This window comes from Ceratotherium simum, chromosome X (genome assembly GCF_057802395.1).
Source record: "Ceratotherium simum simum isolate JZ-2026a chromosome X, ASM5780239v1, whole genome shotgun sequence".
Lineage (NCBI taxonomy): Eukaryota > Metazoa > Chordata > Mammalia > Perissodactyla > Rhinocerotidae > Ceratotherium > Ceratotherium simum.
The window spans coordinates 116,367,476-116,394,238 of NC_141940.1; the positions used below are offsets into that span (position 1 = coordinate 116,367,476).

At 38.7% G+C, this 26,763-nt stretch overlaps 1 long non-coding RNA gene across 2 annotated transcripts in view; it reads left to right on the forward strand.

Annotated features, from left to right (window-relative positions):
- Positions 1-680: 680 nt before the first annotated feature.
- Positions 681-26,763, forward strand: part of LOC147912009 (uncharacterized) — a 32,038-nt gene continuing 5,955 nt past the window's right edge. Inside the window, exons 1-4 of one of the 2 annotated variants that reach the window (XR_015550749.1) lie at positions 681-878; positions 1,481-1,592; positions 24,078-24,141; positions 24,770-24,954. This is a non-coding gene — a long non-coding RNA (uncharacterized LOC147912009). Of the gene's footprint in view, positions 879-1,480; positions 1,593-24,077; positions 24,142-24,769; positions 26,562-26,763 lie in introns of those variants that run through there. The other variant, XR_015550748.1, reaches the window with a different exon arrangement.

A 26,763-nucleotide genomic window follows, 5' to 3' on the forward strand; every position in this document is an offset into this window, starting at 1 on the left:
TCAGAGATCCTGGCCAGATACCATGGACAGTAAGTGCTGTTGAGATGTTAGCATTTGAGGTTTCCTTTGGCCTCTCTGCCCTTGGTTTCACTTGGAAATTCAGACTGGAAGGCCGGGGAGAGAGACTGTGCATCAAAGACTTTCTGAATAATTCAGCTGGCCTAGGATTGCATTGTATTTGAAAAGGCTCTTTACCAATAAGCTCGTATTATTTATTGTATGTTAGGAATTTTAACTATAGCTGATAATGTTTAAAAATAAGAGTATCAGTCAGGGACCCAGCAGGAAACAGGTGGTATACTCAAATAGGATAATTGAGGAGTGGTTACTTGAGGGACTATTTACAACAGCGTGGGTTAAGGAAAACAAGGTACAGTGCAGTAACATTCTAGACTTGAATGGGAAAGAGGAGGGAGAACCCAGAGAGAGCAGCTTATAGCTATCAGAGAAGGTGACTGGGCCGCAGGGTGCCCAGACATTTGGCCAAACATTATTCTGTGTATGTTTGTGAGGGTGTTTCTGGATAAGATTAACATTTGAATTGGTAGACTGAGTGAAGCAGATTGCCCTCCCTAATGGGTGTGGGCCTCATCCAATCCATTGAAGACTTGAATAGAACAAAAGGACTGAGTAAGAGGGAACTCCACCTGCCTGACTGCTGAGCTGGGATAATGGTCTTTTCTGGCCTTAGACTCAGTCTGAAACATCTGCTCTTCTTGGGTCTTGAGCCTGTCAGCTTTTGGACTGGAACTTAGATCATTGGCTCTCCTGGTTCTCAGGCCTTCAGACTCGGCCTGGAAGGATACGTCAGCTCTCCTGGGTTTCCAGCTTGCTGACTAACCCTGCATATCTTGGGACTTCTCAACCTCCATAATCACGTGAGCCAATTGCTTATAGTAAATCTCTCTCTCTTTCTCTTCTTCTCTCTCTCTCTCTCTCAGACACACACACACACACACACACACACACACACACACACACACACACATCCTATTGGCTGTTTCCCTGGAGAACCCTGACTAATACAGAGGGCAAGGTAACAGGTGCTGTGGCCTTTCTTAGAGGGGCACATAGACAATCCTGGTCACCAGGCAGGACGCAGCTTGGAGAGTAAATACCTAAATCCCACCCTTCTCCCTGGTGCCTCCAATTGCCTGAACTCGCCTGGAGGTATAGAGCAGGGGAACTTTAAAGAGTTTGGGGTGTAGAAGAGGATGGAGAAGGATGAAAAGTGGGTCTAGAGGGGCAAATGGAGCCCTTCCAGATAATAAGTTTCTATAACAACTATTGTTACCACTTTCTCGTATATCCTCCCAGAGATATGCTATGCATACAAAAGCATATATGGAGATCTTGGTATTTTCATGATATTTCACTCTTCCAAAAATATCACTTTGATGGCTACATAATATTAAAAAATCTTTTATGATGAAATAGTCTTATATAGAATAGATGTAACATTTATATAATATAAAAATAGGACTAAAAGAAACGCCTGTGTACTCCTTCATCCTGCTCAAGAACTAGAATACTACCAAAACTTCTCAGGACCGCTGTGGGCACCTTCCTAATTGTATTCCTTCACATGAAAGGTAATCATTATTTTGAATTTTATTATCATTCCCTTGTGATAATAATTTTGTTATCATATTTCTGAATATATATGTATTCCCAAACAATATATTGTCAAATTTGTATGATTTTGACATTTATGTAGTTTCAAACTGCATGTAGACTTCTGAGAATTGATTTTTATACTTAACAATATAATTTTGAGATTCATCCAAGTTGATATATATTATTTAAATTTTTGTTGCTGTATATTGTTCCATTGTGTGTATATGCTATGATTTGTTTATCTATTTTACTATCAGTGGACATTTGTCATTTCTACATTTTTATAGTACTGCTATCCAATTTCCATGCACATATGTGCATGAGTTTCTCTAGGATAGATACCTGGGAGGAAAAAAGCTGAATGACAAGGATTATCTTGAATTTTATAAGGTAATACTATACTGTATTCCAAAGTTGTTGTTCTAATTTTCACCCCTCACTGCCAGTGTATTAGTTTTGTTGCTCCATATCTTGACCAAACACTTCTTAATTTTTGCCAATCTGACAGGTATAAAATAGTATCCCTTTTCCATGGCCTGATTACTAATGAGTTTGAACATCTTTTCATATGATGATTACCCATTCCTTTTTCCTTTCTTGTGAAATACCTGTTCATGTCCTTTGCATACATTTAAATTGATTTTTTCTTCCTTATAGACTTGTAAAAGTTCTTTATATATTCCAAACTCTCATCTTTTGTTAGTTGTGTTGTAAACATCACAGTCACAATGGAAAAGACTGATAAATTGGACTTCATTAAAACTACACACTTTTGATCATGAAAACATAGCATTAAGAGAGTGAAAAGGCAAGGCACATAATATGAGAAATATTTTCAATACATATATTGAATGAAGGACCGATATTCAGTTTATTAAAAGCTACTTCAAGTCAGTGAAATACAAACATCTCAATTTTAAAAAGTGGGCAGGGGCTGGCCCCGTGGTGTAGTGGTTAAGCGCGCGCTCCGCTGCTGGCGGCCCAGGTTCAGATCCCAGGCGCGCACTGACGCGCTTGTCAGGCCATGCTGTGGCGGCCTCCCATATAAAGTGGAGGAAGATGAGGCACAGATGTTAGCCCAGGGCCAGTCTTCCTCAGCAAAAAGAGGAGGATTGGCAGATGTTAGCACAGGGCTGATCTTCTTCACAAAATAAATAAATAAATAAAAAATAGGCAAAAGAGTTGAACAGGTACTTCATAAAAGAGGATCTCTGAGTTGCCAATAAACATATGAAAAGGTGCTCAGCTCATTAGTTCTTCAGGGAAATGCAAATTTAAGACACAATGAGAAGCCACTCTGTACTCCCCAAACCCTAGCACTAGGAAAACTCACCATGCTAAGTGTTGGCAATGATGTGAAGTACCAAAAACTCTCATTCTCTGGTGGTGGTGATGTAGCTTGGTACAACCACCTTGGAAAATTGCTAGTATCTACTAAAGCTGAACCTAGGCATAGCTATAACACATAATTCCATTCCTAGGTATACACCCAACAGAAATGCCTACAAAATGTTAATAACAGTACTATTCATAAGAATCAAACACTGAAAACAGCCCAAATGTCCATCAAGAGTTGTATATCCATGCAACAAAATGGATGAATCTCACAACTGTGGGGAAGAATGAAAGACACTAGATACAAAACAGAGCAAATTGTGTGATTCTGTTTATATAAAATCCAAAAATGGACGAAACTGATGGTAATAGAAGTAAGGATAGTTAGTTACCTTTGAGGAAGGTGATGACTTGGAGTGGACATACTGGGGGCGTCTGGGACTAATAACGTTCTATCTTGTTCTGAGAGTGAGTACATGGCTAAACTCATTTTGTGGAAATTCATCGAGGTTTGTACTGACGATTTCTGTACTTTTTGGTATTTATGTAACACTTCAATAAGAACTGTCTTGAAAAAGCCATATGTCTGGAAATGAACAAAAACACGTCTAAATAATCATGAGTAAAAAAAATCATGATGGAAATATAACAATAATAATGACAATACTGCATATCAAAACTTGCAAGTTAAGCAGTACTATAAGGGAAATTTATAGTCTTAAATATTTACATTGGCAAAGAAGAAAAGCTTAAAAATAGAGTCAAGTCCCCAAATATAGCAGTAAAACCTTTTTAAAAGGGTAAAGAAAGCAATAATAAAAATAAATAAAACAGAAAATAAAGATATAATTTAAAAAAACTCAACAAAGACCAAAAGTTGGTTCAAGAAAACAAAAAACGAGAAAAGACACAAGTAAACAACTTTAAGGATGAGGAAGGAAGACATAACTATAGGAAGTCCAGTCACGTCCAGTGGTACAGGTTTCGTTTTCTAAAGATCACTCTGCTTGGGGAATGTATTATACAGGGACTTGGGTGGATGCAGGCAGACTAGGTAAAAGTTTATTGCTGTAATCCAGGTGAGATATAATGGTAGGTTTTAGTGGGACTAGGGTCTTAATTAGGAAGGATGCTCACATTCTAAGGTTATCCATTTATTGTCTTAATTTTTCTTCTAATATTTTTATTATTTTATATTTACACTTAAAACTGCAATCTTTATCTGGAATTAAAAAAATATGATATGAGGTAGAGCTATAAGTTTTCTTTTTCATATGGAAAGTCATTTATACTAACACAACTCATTTAAAAATAAATTGAAATACCACCCTTGTTGTACATTGTTTCCATATTTACTTGACTCTATTTCTGAATTCTCCATTCTTTCTTCTATCATCTATTTGTCTCTTCCTATGCAGATACTATAGCAAGTTTTACAGCAAGTTTTAATGTCTGGAAACATAAATTACTCCCCTCATTATTTTTCTTTAATTTTTTCTTGGCTTTATTTTCTTACATTTATTCTCCTATATGAGCTTTAAAATCACTTCACTTGTTAAAAATTTTCCATTTTCATGCTGATTGTAATGACATTTATATTTTGTTTTTAGAAGAATTGACATTTGTCTTCCCTTCCAGAAACATGTTCTAACTTTCCAATTATTCAGGCCACCTTTTCTTTTCTGTGAGTATAGATAATCAAAAGTTGACTGCAATTATGTTCAGTGTTTTATGTCTTTTATTTGAATATCTGAAAGTAACATTCATTTTACATTATGCAATTTAACAAGCAAATAGTGCTCATTTAGTTAATCACTTAACAGTCTAAACGTTTCTAACATTTCAAGTGTGTCATTTTGAATATGGAAATTTTTCTTGCTCTGAGAGTTACTGAAAACCTCTGATTCATGATTAGGTTGAAGAGAAGGAAAAGTATTAAAATTATATTATTTGATTTTATATCACGTAACAGACACTCAGGTGTAACTTTTGAATTTGTTATGCACCATTGTCTCTTTTACGGATGCCCTTTTCCAGCTTTTGATTTCAACATGTAGCAAAGACATGGTAGAGCAGATTTGGGATTTGAATCAAATTATCTTCATAATTTCTGGGTGAATCAGGATTAGAAGTTCATCCAGAATTACTCAACAATCAGTAATGAAGCTGCTTGGACATCTAACATCCTCCAATCCTTCCACAACCACCACCTTGATGCTTAGAGAGGAAAGAGGCTACTTTATTCAAATAACAAGACTCCCAATGAGTAGGAATGATCCAAAGATGTTCTCAACGTTAGAGGTTATTTTTCTTTCATGTTTTAGTGAGAGTTTGGTCTAGCAGAAGATGACAGATGCAGCCCCTATTTCTTACTTGGGTTTCTGTACAGAAATGGTTCTGGAAACACCAACAGGCTTGCAGCCTTACCTGAGGCAGAGGATATTTGGAGGTGGATGTTGAGAGTGGGTGAAGGGGAAGGACGGAGTATTGATTAGTTCTCTCATCTCCAGTCTGGGTCAAGAGTCAGCTGTCCCTTTACTTTGTTTTAACCTCTCCTCTCTCCTGCCAAGGACAAATCCAGTTTTGTTTAGACAAGACTGCAGCCAAACCAGAAACTGCAAAACTGTGAAAGGGAACTATTTTGGGAAATTATTTTTCTTGATACCTTTATCTAAAATGAAGCAGGCATGAGCCAGCCCTGATGGCCTAGTGGTTAAAGTTCAGTGCACTCTGCATCGGCAGTCCAGGTTCGCTTTCCAGTTGCAGAACCACACCACCTGTCTGTCAGTTGCCATGCTGTGGCGGCGGCTCACATAGAAGAATTAGAACTACTTACAACTAGGTTATACAACTATGTACTGGGGCTTTGGGGAGGAAAAAAAAAGGTGGGGGGGAAGATTGGCAAGAGATGTTAGCTCAGGGTGAATCTTTCCCTGCAAAAAATAATAAAAATAAAAAAATAAAATGAAACAGGCATGAGAATGTGAGGGGAAAATCTAAATATGGTATGTTTGGGGGAAGAGATGACAGGGTTAATTTTCAGTATATTTTAATTCAAGCAAGGTGTAAGTTGGCTCTAGTCACACAGATGGAGTGGGCTCCTTTGTGGTAGTGGATGTCAACCCAGGCTATACATTAGAATCACCTAGGGTGATATGGAAAACACTAGTGCCTCAGCCCAACCCTCAAGAAGTTCTTACTCAATTCGTCTGAGAGTGGGCCTGGGGCTGAGTCTTTTTTAAAGCTCCCCAGTGATTCTAATGTGCAGCCAACATAGAGAACACTGTTTTGGGGAAACTACCAAGGGTCTAGGAGGATGAGGTTTTTTCACAACATGTTAAACAAAATCATAGCAAATTTGACAGGGGATTGCAAAATGACGTGTCAACAGAAAGTTAGACATCGAATAAGATGTATCATCTTATTAGGGAACAACCAATGTCCTGCTAGTTAAGTTTGTGGGGTTATTTTTTTCTAAATTGGCCTTTTAATACAGGAATAATATTTCTACCAAATGAAGAAGCATGTCATTCCCTCACATTTGTCATTATTTGAGGTCCTATCTTGACCTTCCAAAACATAACTATCTAGAAATATCCGACATAGTATGATCAGCCTTCAGATTGTGGAGCTATGCATGCCTGCTATTGTTATAAGGTGATTTCCACAAAATGCAATCTCAAAAATAGTCTCTTTTTGGTCTTCTTTCCTTCCTAAAACATGCATGACCATGTTAGTTGCTTCATGAAAAAATCTTTGGGTCTTATTTCAGCCTTAAAGTTGTAACTTATATTGGAATACAAAGGTCATGAAACCTTCTGGGATTCATTCAATTGCTCATTCACAGGGTACAGAGGATTACAGATATTTCTAGTGCCTTGTAGCCGTCTCATTTTCCCCAGCTTCCAAAAGAGTTCTGCTTAGTAATGTGCAGATAAAACCAGGATTAAACTCATGCTTCTGATTGCTCTCTATTATTTTTTTTAATTAATGAATTATTACATTGGCTATATTCTTGTCACTTTCCTCTGATGCTCCAATTATCCAGGCATCAAAGATCATAATAAAATAATAAGAGAGAAGAATGTTAAAAAACCATCTGGGTGACACTGCAGTAATGACATATGTGATAACATTAGCTTTCCAACCTGCGAATTTGCCTGCATGTTGCATAGGTCCTTCTTTCCTATGAAAAGTTGAGTCAAATTTTTAGATTAAGAAAAAAAAAAAAAAAAAAAGAGGATGGTGTGTCAGTAGGGATTAGTTTGACTGTAACAGAAACTCCCAATAGAAGTTTGAAGTCTGGAGGTGGGTCTTCCAGTGCTCATGCAATGGTTCTGCTCCACAAAGTCCTCAGAGGCCCAGGCTACTTCCAGCTCTCCTTTCTGCCATCCCTGGGGTATGGCCCTCATCCTAATGGTCCAAGATGGAGCTAGAACCATCACATCAACATGCTAAGCAGCAGGATGAAAGAAAGGGGGATGGGGGTATGGGGGGAGGGGGAAGAGAAAAGGTGAGCTCTTGCTCTTAAATAAGGTCCTCGGAGAAGATCACTTGATGAGATCACATTTATAGTTAATTGGCTAGAACTTGGTCACACGGCCAGCCTAGCTGAACAGGAGGCTGGGATATGTAGTCTTTATCCAGTGACCATGTGCCCGATTGAAAATCAGGAGTTATAAGAGGGAAAGAATGGGTATTAGGGAACAATCAACAGTCTATACCTTAGATGGCATATGATAGATTGGATAGTCTCTGTGGGATTACTTTTCTGAGATTGAATTCTGCTCCACAAACTCTTATTTTCTATTGGAGACTCCTTTGCACACACAATTACTATTCAATTACTTTTCAGGATTTCGTCTCTATGTGTTTTTTGTGTGGGACCACCATGGGAGTTCTATTGAACTGCATAGAAATCAAACTTAAAAGGGATCATCCTGCGGAGAAGTGTATTTGCATTCTAACCTATCCCTTATTCACATAGACAATTCATTCAGTTGTCTCATGATATTTTTATTGGAATGCCTCTAGGACTGATATCACAAGATGGAAAAGGAGGTCACCCAAATGGAGGGATTTTAGAGATGCCATTAAAGGCCTTCCTACAAAAAAATATTTTCTCAGCCTTTTCAACACATCACCTTAGATTCTACCATTAATAACACATTTCTTTTTAAAATGTGAAGTATCTTGGGGGACTTGTAAAGCATTAAGCTCTTTTTAAGATATTTATGACAATATGAATTAGTTCATTATATACATGAGATCTAGCTGGAATGGGAATTTTAAGAGGTGAGACTAAAGGGAAATATAAATTAGGAACATGACAGGAGGACCTGAGTGGGGCCACAAATGTGCCGCATCCATATCTCCTAGGCATCCCTCATTCTAGTATATACCATTGTTTTCTACTGAAATATAAGGACACTGGTTGGGAATGTTAAAGGGGATTGCCAAAATAATGGGAGATGACAGAGCAGACTCCAGTTGAAAAAGATATTTGCACACTTAGTTAATTTTACTTGGAGGAAATCATCATTTCACAATCAAATATTCATATACACTCAAATAAGAGTAAATCATGTTTTGAAACCAAGACTTTATGACAAGGAAAAGAATCACTGAATTACCGGAAACTCTCACTTTGCCCAAAGCCAAGGTATCTGAATCCAATATGATTTTTATAGACATTTCCTTTCCTGATAATGAATTTTTCCTTTGCTTCTGCTGATCCATGGGAATTTGTTTGTAAGCCCAGATTGAAAGTGAGAAAGTTCATTGGGATAAGTAAGCTGTCAAAATGGTGACAAGAAGCATTGGAATTAAATGTCATCCACCATGTCAGCAAATAGTGAGAACCGTAGTAGGGAACATTTGCTTTACGTTCAGAAATGATACTGCTTTGATCGATGGGCTGAGATAGAGAGAATTTTAGGCATCAAAATTCTTCTTAACAGGGGCTGGCCCAGTGGTGTAGTGGTTAAGTTCAGCATGCTCTGCTTCAGCAGCCCAGGGTTCATGCGTTAGGATCCCAGGCACGAACCAACACCACTCATCAAAGCCATACTGTGGCGGCAACCCACGTGCAAAATAGAGGAAGATTGGCAAGATGTTAGCTCAAGGCCAATCTTCTTCACCAAAAAAAAAAAAAAATTCCTCTTATCAAGAGTACTACAGTTGTTTGAAAGTCTTGCCTGCTTGTGGTAGTCACTGAGACATCTTAATTACTGAGAGAGAGAGAGAGCGAGAGAGAGAGAGAGAGAGAGAGAGAACAAGACTGTTACACATGAATAGATTAAAATTTGGAGCTGGAGGGTGGGGAGATCATCTATTTAGGATGGAGACGAGATGATCACACAGGGATGCAAAGGAGAGGGAGGAAGAGAGGGAGGAGATGAGGGAGACCCTTGCACTCTCACTAATGACTCCTCCTGGCAAGCTCTTCAACCTTGAAAAGGTTATATTCAAATTAACAAAATGCTTGAGATGACTGAGTTCCTTGTGGGAAGTGGTGAAGGAACCAATCTTTGCATCTGGGGGGACTTGGGCCGGATCAGAGATGGTATAGTTGGACATCATAGTCTGACCACAGAAGTGCAACTCTGGGACTAAGCTGAAATCACAGGGAGAATTTAGGACTGCCCAAGCCATGACATTGGCTGGGGTCTGTGCCCCTTTCTCTCTGGCCTTCTAGGTGCCAGGGGACCACAGCTGGCATATCTGAGATGGGTTGAGCATCAGAAAAGGGAACTGAGGAGGTGGTAGGCGTTCCTCCAAAATGCTTTTAAAATTTTCTTTTGAGTCATTTAAGCGTTGCTCCTTCCTGGAACAGGTAATTGGTTTCAACAGTTTTAGGAATTTCCTCTGGCTTGACTTATGGCTCTGTGAAAGGAACCTGAAGTTGTGCAGTTGTTGGTTACTTGAAAATTTTTCTTGAAAAATTTTCAGGAAATAGGCAGAAGGCTTTAGCTGACCTGGGGTTCTGTTTCCAGCATTTCATCCAGCAGCTGCCTAATTCTATTTTATCTTCTGCGTAATTGTTAAATATTCATTTTCTGCCTGTATCTGAAATTCATGAGTCATATTCTTTTTTTTTAATGTGTTTTTTTTTTTTTGTGAGGAAGATCAGCCCTGAGCTAACATCCATGCCAATCCTCCTCTTTTTGCTGAGGAAGACCAGCCCTGAGCTAACGTCTATTGCCAATCCCCCTCCTTTTTTCCCCTTTTTCTCCCCAAAGCCCCAGTAGATAGTTGTATGTCATAGGTGCACATCCTTCTAGTTGCTGTATGTGGGACGCCGCCTCAGCATGGCCGGACAAGCAGTGCGTCGGTGCGCGCCCGGGATCCGAACCTGGGCCGCCAGTAGCAGAGCGCACGCACTTAACCTCTAAGCCACGGGGCCGGCCCCAGTCATATTCTTTCCTTCTGCATTTTCCATGATTGATCCTTGTTTTCAGTCTCAAGAATCTTTCCTTTTCTTTCTTGTTTTTAATTTCCCAAGAGCCTTCTTAGAACTCAATTTTTATCCACTCCTGCAATCCCAACAATGTATGTTGGTCCTCTGAGACCATTGCTATTAGACTCAATGGTATTCTCTATCTGTTGGGATTGTTTTCACTTGATTTGATTCTGGAATCCTAAAAAAAGCACTTGGAAATATAATAGAATAGAAATTTGGAGATTTCCTGATGCTACTTCATTGCTGGTTCTCGCCTGACAGAGGGCAGAGAAAGTCCCAAGTGCTCTGTCTCTAGGACCTGCCCCTTCCTCCACCCCCCTCAAATGACTGGAGAGAGCAGGCTTTTCTAGAACTCCCTCTGTCTGTGCCCTCTCTCAATCCTGGGTTGCGGACTACCGCAGAGTTTGAGTTGGAATATATAGAAGGGAAAAAAAGAAAAAAAACCTAGGAATTTGGAAACTCACTTCCAGGTCATGCCTTAAGACCTGGGCTCCTTACCCAGTTCTCTGCTCTTTATCCACTATGCTAGGCAAATGATGCCTCCCGCCCCCCAAAAAAGATGTCCGTGTGCAAATCCCTGGAACCCGTGAATATGTTACTTTACATGGCAAAAGGGACTTTGTAAACCTGATTAAGTTGATGATTTTGCATTGGGGAGATTATCCTAGATTATCTGCATGGGTCCAATGTAATCATAAGGGCCCTTATAAGACGGAGGCAGGAGAGTCAGTGTCAGAGACGATGTGATGACAGAAGCAGAAGTCACAGTGATGTGAGGAAGGGACCATGAGCCAAGGAATGCAGGCAGCCTCTAGAAGCTGGAAAGGGAAGGAAAGAGATTCTCCTCTAGAGCCTCCAGAAGGAACACAGACCCTGCAGACCCATTTTAGGCTTCTGACCTCTACAAAGATAATATAAGATATTATATTAAATATACATATCTATAATAAGATTTATACTATATACAATAAAAATTATTTATATTATACATAATATATAAAGATAATATATTTGTGTTGTTTTAAACCACTAAATTTGTGATAATATTTTTCACCAGCAAAAGAAAACTAATACATCTACCTTTCAGAATCTTCTGGTAGTTCCTTTATGGATTTTGTCTAGGGTTTTTTGTTATAATCTGAGGCAGAGATGGCGTAGAATGTACTTACTCCATCTTGAGTGGAACCAGAGTCCTTATTTTTAATTTTCAAATTTTTATGACTTTGGACATTAAGAGCTAACTTGTTTCCTGTGGACCTCACCTATTAATGTGAAACTTTCCATGCTTTCTGACTCAGCATGATGTCTTGTCTCTTTCATGCTTCAAACCTGGAAACAATCATTTCTTTGAGGAGAATGTTTAAATTAGTGAAAAAATGTTTACATTTAAATGTGTTATTGGAGAGGAAGTCAAGATGGCAGTGTAGGCAGACTCTGAACTCACCTCCTCCCGCGGACACAGCCAATTTACAACTACTCGTGGAAAAATTACCCCTGAGAGAGAACTGAAAACTGGATAAGAGGAACTCCTGCAACAACGGACAATCCTAACTGAGGTAGAAGAGGCAGAAACTCCCTTCTGGAGAGGAAAAATGCCGCCTTCACAAGCCGCAGCGCCACATGGCTGCCCGGGAGCAGCGCACAGGTCTGCAGCCCTCCCTGGAGGCGCAGGGCCCGGAGCTGGGGAGCGCCCCCGCTGGGGGCATTTTGTGGACCTAGCACAATCGAGGCGAGTGGCAGAATATCTGACTTTGCCTGCTGCTAAAACATTGGGGAATATCCCCAGAAAAGCTGGTTCACAAAGAAATTAAAACCGGCTCTTAAAGGGCCCACGCGCAAACTCACCCGTTTCAGAAAGCAACCTAAAATCACCAGAAAGAAAGGTGCACAGTGCTGTGGTGAAAACAGACTCACCTAATAGGCCCTGAGTGCATCTCGGTGAGAGGTGAGACCTCTCCAGGGACTGGGACATTGGCGGTGGCCATTGTTGTGGCCTGGTGTGGGTGTGCTGACACAGACGCCATTGGAGTTCTCCCTGGGGCCTGCTAGCCCAGGGTCTGCCCCACCCGCTAGAGCACTGATTTAATCCAGCTCAGCCAGGGCAGGCAGCCCACCCTAGAGACTGGCCCCCCCCAACAACAAGCCCTCAGGCAACTTGTGGGCCTGCATAGATTGGTGACTGGATTCTCTGCAGCCTGGCAGCTGAGCCCAATTCAGTGGAGCAGGGCATGCACAAGGAGCAGGTGGAGAGTGTGGGGCAATGGTGGAGTGTGTGGGGCTCCTGCCGTGGAGAGACTGGGTCTGCTTCAGGAGGTCGGGGCACGCACACGGGGCAGGACTGTGTTGACTGTGTGTGGACCTGTGGGCGGCAGGGCTTGTCAGCTGCAGAAGACTTGTGCTTCTCAAAGACCCACATAGGGGGTTTGCCCCACATTCCGAAGCCTGAAACAATTGGGTGCTCCCGTGCCTGAGGCCAGCCCCACCCAGCTGCAATCCTCAGAGAGCTGACAAGAGACCTAAAGGCTGGAGGCTTATAGCAATTGTAAGGCCTTGAGCCTAACAACCTGCCACGCTGGGGGCCTACTCATTTAAAAGAAATACTGCAACACAAATGTGGTATTAGAACTTGCAGCCAACTGTGCTGGGGCTCCCCACACCTGATAAAGAGACTGAAGGGCCCACAACAACTACAAGCAGCTGAGCATTACAATAGCTGGCCAGGAGCATAACTCGGCCACCCTCAGCACCTACAGGGAGAGCAACCAGGCCACAACAGAAGGACACACGTAGCCCACATAGGGGTCACCCCTGGAACATGGAGAACTGAGGGAAGCACACTGCAGGCCTCCTAAGCCATCGCTTACGTAAGGTCACCTATCCAAGAGCAGGAGACGTAGCTGACCTACCTAATACATAGACACAAGCACAGGGAAAGAGGCAAAATGAGGAGGCAGAGGAATACATTCCACGTAAGGGAACAGGACAAAACCCCAGAAAAGGGACTAAGTGAAACAGAAATGAGCAACCTACCCAACAGAGAGTTCAAACAAAGAGTGTTAAGGATGCTCACTGATCTGGGGAGAAGAATAGATGAATTCAGTGAGAATGTCAAAAAAGAAATGGAAGATATAAAAAAGAAGCAATCAGAAATGAAGAATACAATACTGGAAATGAAAAATTCACTAGAGGGACTCAAAAGCAGAGTAGAGGATACAGAAGAACGGATCTGCAAGCTGGAAGAAAGACTAGAAGAAATTACCCAAGCTGAACAGGTAAAAGAGAAAAGAATTAAAAAGAGTGAGGACAGTCTAAGGGACCTCTGGGACAACATCAAGCGCACTAACATCCGTGTTATAGGTGTCCCGGAAGGAGAAGAGTGAGACAAAGGGGCAGAGAATCTATTTCAAGAAATAATAGATGAAAACTTCCCTAACCTAAGGAAGGAAACAGACATCCAGGTACAGGAAGCACAGAGAGCCCCAAACAAGATAAAGTCAAAGAGGCCCACACCAAGACATATCATAATAAAAATGTCCAGAATTAAAGATAAAGAGAGAATCCTAAAAGCCGCAAGAGAATGTCAAGTTACATACAAAGGAAACCCCATAAGGCTATCAGCTGACTTCTCAGCAGAAACCTTACAGGCTAGAAGAGAATGGCACGATATATTTAAAGTGCTAAAAGGAAAAAACTTACAGCCAAGAATACTCTACCCAGCAAGGTTATCATTCAGAATGGAAGGAGAGATCAAAAATTTCCCAGACAAGCAAAAATTAAAGGAGATTGTCACCAAGAAACCAGTGCTACAAGAAATGTTAAAGGGACTGATTTAAGGGGAAAAGAGAAGACCACAAATAGGAAAAATTATCTGTTTCCATGATAAGAGCGTAATGGATACAAATGCACAAAAAAGAGGTTAGATATGATATCAAAAACATAAAAGGAGGGAGGAGGGGAGTTAAAGAGTAGAGCTTTCAGACAGAGGTCAAACTAAAGAGACCATCAATTCTGTATAGAAGAAGAAAGGAACAGAGAAGGACTACTAAATCACTGAGAAAAAAAAGTTAAAAAATGGCAGTAAGTACATAATTATCAATAGCTACTTTAAACGTCAATGGACTAAATGCTCCAATTAAAAGGCATAGGGTGGCTGATTGGATAAAAAAACAAGACCCCTATATATGCTGCATACAAGAGACATACTTCAGACCTAAAGACACTCACAAACTGAAAGTGAAGGGATGGAAAAAGATACTCCATGCAAATGGCAGTGAAAAGAAAGCTGGGGTAGCAGTACTCATATCAGACAAAATAGACTTTAAAACAAAAACTGTAAAAAGAGACAAAGAACGGCATTACATAATGTCCTTATGTTGGATGTTGGAACAATCCAACAAGAGGATATAACACTTGTAAATATCTACGCACCCAATGTGGGGGCACCTAAATATATAAAGCAATTATTAACAGACATAAAAACAGAAATAGACAGTAACACAATAATAGTAGGGGACTTTAACACTCCACGTACACCAACGGATAGATCATCCAAACAGAAGATCAATAAGGAAACATTGGCCTTAAATGACACACTAGAAGAGATGGACCTAGTAGATATATACAGAGCATTCCATCCAAAAACCGAAGAATACACGTTCTTTTCAAATGCACATGGAACATTCTCCAGGATTGATCATATATTAGACCACAAAACAAGTCTCCATAAATTTAAGAAGATTGAAATAATACCAAGCATCTTTTCTGACCACAACAGTATGAAACTAGAAATCAACTATAGGAAGAAAATCAGAAAAGCCACAAATACGTGGAGAGTAAACATAATGCTACTGAACAACGACTGGGTCAACGAAGAAATCAAAGAAGAAATCAAAAAATACCTGGAGAAAAATGAAAATGAAAATATGACATGCCAGAATTTATGGGATACAGCAAAAGTGGTTCTAAGAGGGAAGTTTATAGCAATACAGGCCTATCTCAACAAACAAGAAAAATCTCAAATAAACAATCTAACAATGCACCTAAAGGAACTGGAAAAAGAAGAACAAACAAAGCCCAAAATCAGTAGAAGAAGGGAAATAATAAAAATCAGAGCAGAAATAAATGAAATAGAGACCAAAAAAACAATAGAAAAAATTAATAAAACAAAGAGCTGATTCTTTGAAAAGATAAGCAAAATTGACAAACCTTTAGCTAGACTCACCAAGAAAAAAAGAGAGAAGGCACAAATAAGTAAAATCAGAAAAGAAAGAGGAGAAATTACAACAGACACCTCAGAAATACAAAAGATTATAAGAGAATACTATGAAAAGCGATATGCCAACCAATTTGACAATCTGGAAGAAATGGATAAATTCTTACAATCATACAACCTTCCAAAACTGGATCAAGAAGAAGTAGAGAATTTGAATAGACCAATCACCAGTAAGGAGATCGAAACAGTAATCAAAAACCTCCCCAAAAATAAAAGTCCAGGACCAGACGGCTTCCCTGGTGAATTCTACCAAACATTCAAAGAAGACTTAATACCTATCCTTCTCAAACTCTTCCAAAAAATTGAGGAGGGGGGGAAGCTCCCTAACTCATTCTATGAAGCCGACATTACCCTGACACCAAAACCAGACAAGGACAACACAAAAAAAGAAAGTTATAGGCCAATATCACTGATGAACATCGATGCAAAAATCCTCAACAAAATACTAGCAAATTGCATACAACAATACATTAAAAAGATTATACGCCATGATCAAGTGGGATTTATTCCAGGTATGCAGGGATGGTTTAACATTCGCAAATCAATCAACATGATACACCACATTAATAAAATGAAGAATAAAAATCACATGATCATCTCAATAGATGCAGAGAAAGCATTTGACAAGATACAGCATCCATTTATGATAAAAACTCTGAATAAAATGGGGATAGAAGGAAAGTACCTCAACATAATAAAGGCCATATATGAGAAGCCCACAGCTAATATCATCCTCAATGGTGAAAAACTGAAAGCTATCCCTCTAAGAACAGAAACCAGACAAGGATGCCCACTGTCACCACTCCTATTTAACATAGTACTGGAAGTCCTAGCCAGAGCGATCAGGCAAGAAAAAGAAATAAAAGGGATCCAAATTGGAAAGGAAGAAGTGAAACTGTCACTATTTGCAGATGACATGATTTTATATATAGAAAACCCTAAAGAATCCACCAGAAAACTTTTAGAAGTAATAAACGAATACGGTAAAGTTGCAGGATACAAAATCAACATACAAAAATCAGTTGCATTTCTATACACTAACAATGAAGTAGCAGAGAGAGAAATTAAGAATACAATCCCATTTACAACTGCAACAAAAAGAATAAAATACCTAGGAATAAACTTAACCAAAGAGGTGAAAGATCTGTACACTGAAAACTATAAAACATTTCTGAAAGAAATTGAAGAAGACACAAAGAAATGGAAAGATATTCCGTGCTCTTGGATTGGAAGAATTAACATAGTTAAGATGTCCATACTTCCTAAAGCAATCTATAGATTCAATGCAATCCCTATCAAAGTTCCAACAACATTTTTCGCAGAAATAGAACAAAGAATCCTAAAATTTATATGGAACAACAAAAGACCCCGAATAGCTAAAGGAATCCTGAGAAAAAAGAACAAAGCTGGAGGTATCACACTCCCTGATTTCAAAATATACTACAAAGCTATAGTAACCAAAACAGCATGGTACTGGCACAAAAACAGACAAACAGATCAATGGAATAGAATCGAAAGCCCATAAATAAACCCACACATCTGTGGACAACTAATCTTTGACAAAGGAGCCAAGCACATACAATGGAGAAAAGAAAGTCTCTTCAACAAATGGTGTTGGGAAAACTGGATAGCCACATGCAAAAGAATGAAAGTAGACTCTTACCTTACAGCATACACAAAAATTAACTCCAACTGGATTAAAGACTTGAATGTAAGACCTGAAACTGTGAAACTTCTAGAAGAAATCATAGGCAGTACTCTCTTCGACATCGGTCTTAGCAACATCTTTTCAAACACCATGTCTGACCGGGCAAGAGAAACAATAGAAAAAATAAACAAATGGGCCTACATCAAACTAAAAAGCTTCTGCACAGCAAAGGAAACCACCAACAAAACGAAAAGACAACCTAACAATTGGGAGAAGATATTTGCAAACCATACATCTGATAAGGGCTTAATCTCCAAAATATATAAAGAACTCATGCATCTCAACAACAAAAAAACTACCAACCCAATTAAAAAATGGGCAAAAGACCTGAACCAACATTTCTCCAAAGAAGATATACAGATGGCCAACAGACACATGAAAAGATGTTCAAAATCATTAACTATCAGGGAAATGCAAATCAAAACTACAATGAGATATCACCTCACGCCTGTCAGAATGCCTATAATTGACAAGACAGGAAACAACATATGTTGGAGAGGATGTGGAGAGAAGGGAACTCGCATACACTGCTGGCGGGAGTGCAAACTGGTGCAGCCACTATGGAAGACAGTATGGAGATTCCTCAAAAAATCAAGGATGGAACTACCATATGATCCAGCTATTCCACTGCTGGGTATTTATCCAAAGAACTTGAAAACACCAATGCATAAAGATACATGCACCCCTGTGTTCATTGCAGCGTTATTCACAATATCCAAGACTTGGAAGCAACCTAAGTGCCCATCAAGGGACGAATGGATAAAGAAGCTGTGGTATATATACACAATGGAATACTACTCAGCCATAAGAAACGATGAAATCCAGCCATTTGTGACAACATGGATGGACATCGAGGGTATTATGCAAAGTGAAATAAGTCAGAGGGAGAAGGTCAAATACCATATGATTTCCTTCCTTAAGTAGTAGATAATAACAACAATAAACAAACACATAGAGACAGAGATTGGATCGGTGGTTACCAGAGGGGAAGGGGGGAGGGAGGAGGGCGAAAGGGATAATTCGGCATGTGTGTGTGGTGATGGGTTGTAATTAGTATTTGGGTGGTGAACATGATGTAATCTATGCAGAAATAGAAGTATAATGATGTACACCTGAAATTTTTCCAATGTTATAAACCAATGTTACTGCAATAAACAAAAAATTAAAAAAATAAAAAATAAAAATATTAAAATACTTCTACTCTTAAAAAAACAAAAACAAAAAAAAATAAAATACTTAAAACTGATTCACATCCCCCATTACTATCTGCATAGACCCCTAAGGGCCTGGGAAGCAGTAAATACGTAACATTGAAAGGGAATCTGGCTCTAGGTCCAACTACCAATTGACAGGAAATACACAGGACAGAGGATCATGTCAAACGGCACCACAGGGATGCATTCAACAAATTGCAGACTGGAAAATTCTGTAGAATAAACAACGAGACTTCATTAAATAAATTTCAAGGAGAAAAGATTAAAACAGACTTAAAAGACTATAAAAGTCTTATCAACCAGTTGCCATGCCTAGACTTTCTCTGGCTCTTGATTCAAATAAATTTTTTTTTTTTTTTTTTTTTTAAAGATTTTATTTATTCATTTTTTTCCCCCCAAAGCCCCGGTAGATAGTTGTATGTCATAGGTTCACATCCTTCTAGTTGCTGTACGTGGGACTCGGCCTCGCGTTGGACGGAGAAGTGGTGCCTCGGGGCGCGCCCGGGATCCGAACCCGGGCCGCCAGCATCAGAGCGCGCGCACTCAACCGCTAAGCCACGGAGCCGGCCCTCAAATAAATTTTTAAATTTAAAATAAAAATCTATTGACACTTGGGAGACAACAGGCAGTCTGAATATTGACTAAATATTTGATATTCAGGGATTATGTTGTTAATTATTTTTAGGTGTGATGATGTATTTACTTTTTTGGGGTCCTTATTTTTTTAGATATGTATTGAAATATTCATAAATGAAATCAATAATCTAACGATTGTTCCCAATTTGCCGAGGGGGAAGGTGGGGGAAATGAGTAAAACAAGACCGTCGTGAGCTGATGACGGCGGAAGCTGGTGACGGCCCGTGGGGTGCATTATCCTATTCCGGCCACTTCTGTGTATGTCTACAATCGTTCCTAACAAAAGGTAAAAAGAAACGTAATGTGGCATCGTACAGCCAATAAAGACTTCAATACTATAAATAAATAAATAAATAAATAAATAAATAAATAAATAATGTTATTAAATTTTTAGCAAGTCATCATTGAAGCCCATCACTGTTCTGGTCCTCTTCTCCTTATAATCACAGGGCAACATGGGGCTCCACCATCCACTTCGCTGACCCACCTGCCTGGAGATACCTCCCTCCCTCTGCTTAGGTACCAGCTAAGGGGGTTCTGGGGTTCTCCCTCAACAGCCACCCTTACCCTAGGCACATCCATACTGTGTGAGGCTCAGTGAAAGCTCACTTGGGCAGAGGTATCCAGAGTGGGAGGCAGGGACAAAGCCCCATCCCAGGTCCTCAGCATCCCTCTGACCCAGCACAATGTCTGGCCTACAGAAAGGGCTAAATGAATGGGTATTCAATCAAAGATAACGGTTCACAACCATCTGTTCAAAAATACACAAATGTTCCAGAGCAGAGACTGTGGATGAATGCACGTAAGTAAGCAAAAAGGCTTGAATGAGCCAACCTCAGGCAAGCAATCATGGTGAACACACAGCTCTCACAACACGTCTCACTGGCTTCAAACCCTGCCCAATGGGGTATTATCAAGCCTCCGTAGTGCGAGAAGTAAGGAAAGGTGGGAACTGGTTTAGCATTGGCAGGCAGCCCTTTTCACATCCTATGGGGTGGGGTGCAGAATTTATCTTGGGGAAAGACTCCTCTTGTTTGGGAAAACATTCTGAGGGGCTTTTTGGTTGTGCAAATGAAAGACCCAGAGCTGAGTCTGGTGAGAGCCGCAGAGAAAATGGGGAACTAAATTGCTCCTTCAAAGTCTGTCTCATTAAAGAAAGGCATGTGTCCATGAAAAACAATTTTTCTTTGGTGTGAAAAAATTTTTTGTGAGCCTAGAAACATGAGTTCTTAGGGGGCTGCAACTAGGGATGGGAGGAGATGGGAAAAGATGCTATGTCCCAAGAGGGCAGAAGCATGAATGCAGTTCAGAGTGACAGCCAGGACATATATACACTCCCTGAGAATATTCAGAAATATTCTGGAGATATCTGGACCTCCACGGATGGAAAAGTGATAAATTCCCCAGTCCCAGCATGCCCTCCATATAAAAGTGGAGAAAGAAAATGACGATGGAGGAGTAACGGCAGCATCTAACCTGGCGCCGTCGAAGAGAAATACAATGTGAGCTCCATGTATATTTTTACATTTCCTGTTAGTCTTATTAAAAAAAGTAAAAAGAAACAAGTAAAATCAATTTTAGTACTATATTTTATTTAGCCCAATATATCCAAAGTTTATTATTTCAATGTTTGATGAACATAAAATATTATTAATGAGACATTTTATATTTTTTCGTATTAAATCTTTGCAAACCAGTGTATTTTTTACATTTAAAGCACGTCTCAACCCAGGCTAGCCCCCGTTTCAAGGGCTCAATAGCCATGCGTGGTTAATGGGCACCATAGTGGACAGGGCAGGTCTAACACTTCATACTCTATGATTACTAAAATAATTCCAAAGCCCTTTTAAAAAAACAAACAGAACTTGCTGTAAGAGCCTGCTTATCTCAATGACTACGTTTTCTTTTTCCGTAAGAAACAAAACCAAAAATCCATTATAGCACACCCAGTCTATTTAGATGACTGTCTTTACAAAAGACTCACGTATTGCCATGGGTGACTTCTGAGTGGGCGGACAGAATTAAGCCCATAGAGAGATGCAAAATAGATTGATGTAATCCATGATGAATTGAAAAATAAAAATATTACAGCCACGTTAGTATAAATGTTACTTAGGTGATAAGCCTCTGCAGGAGCTAGCTTCAAAATGCAACTCCTACTTAATTCATTTTCAGGAGTCTTCTGAGAAAATGCCATGTTGTAAGAAAGGAGGCATTAATTTATTGGAATGAAAGGAAAAGGCACTTTTTTCATTGATTAGAATGGCTATATCTGACTCACCAACCCCTTTGTTTCTGCTTTTTATATAACCCAAGCATCCCAGCCACATCAACCTGGAGTTTGAATAGGTCAAAGGAATAGCAACAAAGCTCATATACCTTGCATAATTCAGAACCCATGTAATTCAGGTGAATATTCTAATAGGAACTTTATTTCTGTTTAATAGCTAATGTGGCTGTGCCATGTCACTATAGGATAAACTCAATATGAAATTCACTTGGCCATGCAGCTTTGGAATTATGAGATTCTTAAATTTAAAAAATTTTGGATGAATTATTTCACATTTCACACATAAAGTGAGACTTAATTAATCTTCTCACACTGCAATATTACAAATCTGCTTAATACAAATTGGCAGAAAATGAGCACACACTTAAATTCCCAGGCTCAGTCTTCACCTGCAGCAGTCTAATAGAGCTCTGATCTCTCTAATTCCTTCCTGATGGTCCTGGGAGACTCAAGGAGGTATCTCATGAAGGCTCCAGGAACTAGCTTCCTTGGCTGCCCTGTGGCACCCATGTTTATCTCCTCTCCTGCTCCAGACCTCTATGGGAAAGTCTTTTCACCCTGTTAATGCCCAGGATGGCAACTGGTTCACTCACTGTTGGTGGTTTCCAAAGATGAGGCCAGAAGTGATGTTTATCTTGAAGCTACCCAAGTGCCGTGCTGAGGGCACTGATGTCTGCCTGGAGAGCGCAGTCTCCTCTTGCTGTAAGAGCCATGGGCAGTGAGTCCTGTTGCCCATGAATGGAACTGCCACAGTTGACACCTGGTGGTTCAGCTCTTATGGGTTTTGCTTGCCTCTTTGCTTCAGGCCCCTGTTTCTGGGATTGCATCATCAATCCAGATGATCTGAAGACCTACCTTCTTCTTTGACCTTTTCCACTGTCCTAGTGCCCAAATTGTTCTTTATGATTCTCTTCTCTTAGAATGAGTTTCTTTAAAAGGCACATTTCCATAAATGCTCAAGGATCCCCTATTCCACCTCCCACGTCCCTAAATATGCCTGATTTCTGTGGTGAACAAAATTTAGATTCAAGCTGAGTTCCCTGCTATACTTAAGAATATTCTAAATTACACTTTTTCCTTTTTTCATCCACCTTAGTATAGTAAGTTACCCAGTTAGTAGCATCCATTTCAATTTTAATTTAATAAGCAGCTCCCATAAGAAAGTCTGTCACACAATAGGTATTCAGTGAATATGTGTCGAGTGATTGAGAGCTTTTATTTGCAAGGAAATCTTCATTTTGAGAACAAGACTGAGTCTTTTTTTCTGGCACTCTAATCAAGGTCAGATTTCAATCTTTGTTCAGAGCATCTGTTCCTTTTGGCATTGGTATCAAATGTCTGAATAGGGACAGGGCACAAGCTAACACAGCAGAATAGTTACGAGTTAGACAAACCTGATTGGGCAAGTTAGTTAATCTTTCTGATCCCCTTTCCTCACTGTGTAAAGGGAATAACATGTAAGCATAGGATTGTGTGAAGATTAAATGAGGCAACAAGTCTTTAGCATTATACCTGTCACATAATATTTGCTGAACAGATAGTAGCTATTAAAAAATACTATTGACATTTTTAGAGAAGGGAAAAGAATCCCAAGTGTTTGAACATCATTTGAGTTTGTCACTGTTGTCTTTGCTATAGAGCTTGGAAACCATGAAACTTCAAATCTTATGCAAAGGCAGTAAAAACGTTCCCTGAATTCCACAGGCTTTATGTATATATTTTTGGACGGGAATAATATTGCAGTAAAATAGTTTGTAACTCAGTGTATAAGAGGGTTTTTTTGGTCATCAATATTTCTGCTTATGTTATGATTACCTATCTGTGTTTCTGGGTTCAGAGGCTATTTAGCTTTCTTGATCCCTATCCCATGTATATGAATACAATGCCAAGAACTTAACAAATGTTTGGGCAATGATTGCAAAAAGGAACTCCATTTCTGAAATACTGTTTTGCCTACTAATTATTAATGAAGGACAAATCAAAGTCACTACAAAGTCATTGTGTAGGAGAAACAATAGTTTGGGAGTTGTACTATATAAAAACTGTTCAGCAGTAAACTTTGTGTGTTTCTTTTTTTTATGCTGGGAAAGATTCACTCTGAGCTAATATCTGTTGCCAATCTTCCTCTTTTTTTTTCTCCCCAAAGCCCCAGGACATAGTTGTATATTTTAGTTGTGAGTCCTTCTAGTTCTTCTATGTGAGCCACTGCTACAGGATGGCTACTGACAGACAAGTGGCATGATTCCATGCCCGGGAACAGAACCCGGGCCACCGAAGTGGAGCGTGCTGAACTTTAACTGCTAGGCCATCAGGGCTGGCTCAGTTTGTGTTATTTTTTAAAGGTAGTCATGCTAGTATTTGAATGTCAAAAAGCTACATTTTTTTTTTTTTAGGATATTATATGTTAAGTTAAAATAACCAGAAGAACTGAAGTTATAGCTATACCAGATTAATGTGATGGTTCAATAAATTTTCCAGATTGTTAGTCTCTCATACAAGTGACTAAATGTACAACCGAGTACTTACTCTTGACTCTCTCTTAGATGCAAAGCTCTTTGGAAGAAAGAAGAGAAATATTGGAGAAATATTGTTTGGACCAAACCCAATGTAAGCAAATTTTGTTTTATTCTTCACACAAATATTATAGTTGAAACCCAATTATGACTTATGATCATAAAAACCTACTTATGACACTATGGCTAACTAGATGATCAAGCAACCCTCCCAGTTCAAAACAACCAAAAATGCTGGATAATATGTAACTAACATCAGTTTATTTTTTTATTTTTTTATTTATTTATTTTTTAATTTTTTTGTTTATTGCAGTAACATTGGTTTATAACATTGTAAAAACATCAGTTTAAATATGTAGTCACGTTCACAAGAAAGTAGAGGAAATCCTTGCAGGGCAAAAATAAATAGAAAGTAGCCTATCCCTCAACCTCAAGACTGACAAGCAGAAATTGAAAGTTTGGATGGTCTCTGGAAGGTGTGTGTGTGGGCAGTTGCCAGTCCCAGTAACCACGGAAATTGGGTAATTGGGTTTTAAAAACCATGTAGGAACAGGAAAGAATGGCTTGGGTCTATTCAAGGTAGAGAGATGGGATTGAGACTATCATAAACCTGGAATTCTAAAAAAGCCCAATAAAAGTTTTATCATAAAATAATCTGTCATTACCAACTGTCACAGGGAGATAATACGGAAATTTGTCTATCTTGTTTTTGTCTCTTGCAGGGAAACAGATTCTCTTATAACTATGGGCATGCCTTCCTGTAATTTGGATCTTAAATTGACATTACCTGTATGGGAAGAGAATTCCCAACTCAAGAAATAGACAAGAAATGTGATCCAGGCTGATAATATCTTGGAATTCCTGACAAAAACTCTCCAGAGGACCATACCTTCAACCCAAGCAACATGTAATTCTCACAGATAAAATCCCGCTGAACATGAACTCATAATTCAAAATAAAAAAATTAGTAGAAATCCATTAAGAGCAAAATTTAGCAGATAAAACAAACAGCAAAACTAGAACTCCAGAATTATTGGAAAAACATTATAAAATAAGTGTCTTTAAAATGACCTAAGACATAAAGAAATAATTGAAAACACAAGAAAAGAATAGTCCCTATATATGATAACTAGGTAGATTAAAATAAAAGAATTTCTAGAATTGAAATATATAGTTGTTGAAATTAAAATCTTAAGGGATAACTTTAACAACATATTAGACACTGCTCAAGAGAGAATCAGTAAACTAGAATAGAGATCTAAATAAATTCCCCAGAAAGTAGTACAGACAGTTAGAGATGGAAAAAGTTTAAAAGAGATGGAAAACTAAATGAGGATTTCTAAAATATATACCTAGGAGAAGTTCCAGAAGTAGAAATGGATAAGAGAGAGAGAATGTGCAGGATGAGTATTCAAAGAGATAATGGCCAAAAATTTTCCAGAATTGAATCTGGGTAAAATAACTAAAAAAAATAAATGCACACAATAACACATAGTAGCCAAATGGCAAATCAAATAAAAGCTTAAAAGGAACTAGAGAAGAAAAAACAGATTACCTATGAAAGAAAGAAAGACTGATAACCGTTGTCTCAACTGCAACAAAAGAAGCCAGAATACAGTGGAATCCTTGTCATGCTGAGATAACACTATGATCTATCCAGAATGTTATACTCAACTAAACTATCATTGAAGAATGAAGGTCAAAGAAAGACGTTTTCAGAGAAACAAAAATTAAATCTACTGTTCACACACTCTCACTGAAAGAGCTGCAAAGTATATAATTCAGTAGGAAGTAAATTGAATCCAGAATGGAATAAGATGCAAGAAGGAATGATGATTTAAAAATTTATAAACATATGGGCAAATCTAAAATATTGATATTGTGAAATAACTATAAATTATTCAGGTCATGGATATTAAAACAAGGGAAAACTAAAATATTGATCCAAAGTGATGTAAAAGAAGAATGGAGATGATCAGAAAAGAATCCATCTATGGTCCTTGTATTGCTCTAGAATAGAGAGATTTAATTTTATTTTAACTTTGTTAAGCAAGATATGAATGTTAAAATTTTAAGGAAAAGTCACTAAAGGAATAGAATCTAGAGCTTCCAAACCAGTAGTAATAAAGAAAAAAAACTTTAATCAATACAAAAGACGAAGTAAACAATTTAAAAAGAAGAAAGTGTGGAAGTAGCATATAATAGAAAGCACAAAATAACAGGCTAGAAATAAATTCAAATAATGGTGTTTCTGCATAATATAACATATATTCTTGACATATCTTGCATCCTATGAAACCAGACACTAAAAGTTAAGTAGCTTATGGGAAAAATATGATGGGGAAAGATTATAATACTTAGTCATAGTCTAGGACAGCCAATAATATCCAACCAGAGAGAGAACTATGGAGAGAAGCAAAGGATTTCATAAATGTATAATTGCTTAAATCCATGTGGCACACTATCTTTAATAAAACTAGCTTGATCTTAATTAAATATCTGATGGTTTATTGTTTATGTCATTCCACTTTCCTTTGTTAATATATTTAATGAAACGGACTTTTTCTTCACAGCATTGTGGTCAATGGGGGATGGGAGGAGAAAAATAACAGAACTCAGAGGACCAAATTGCTCATGCATCTTTTTTCCCCATTGTGAATGTATATATGTGTTTCAGCTTTATTGCAGTATGATTGACAACTAAAACAGTAATACA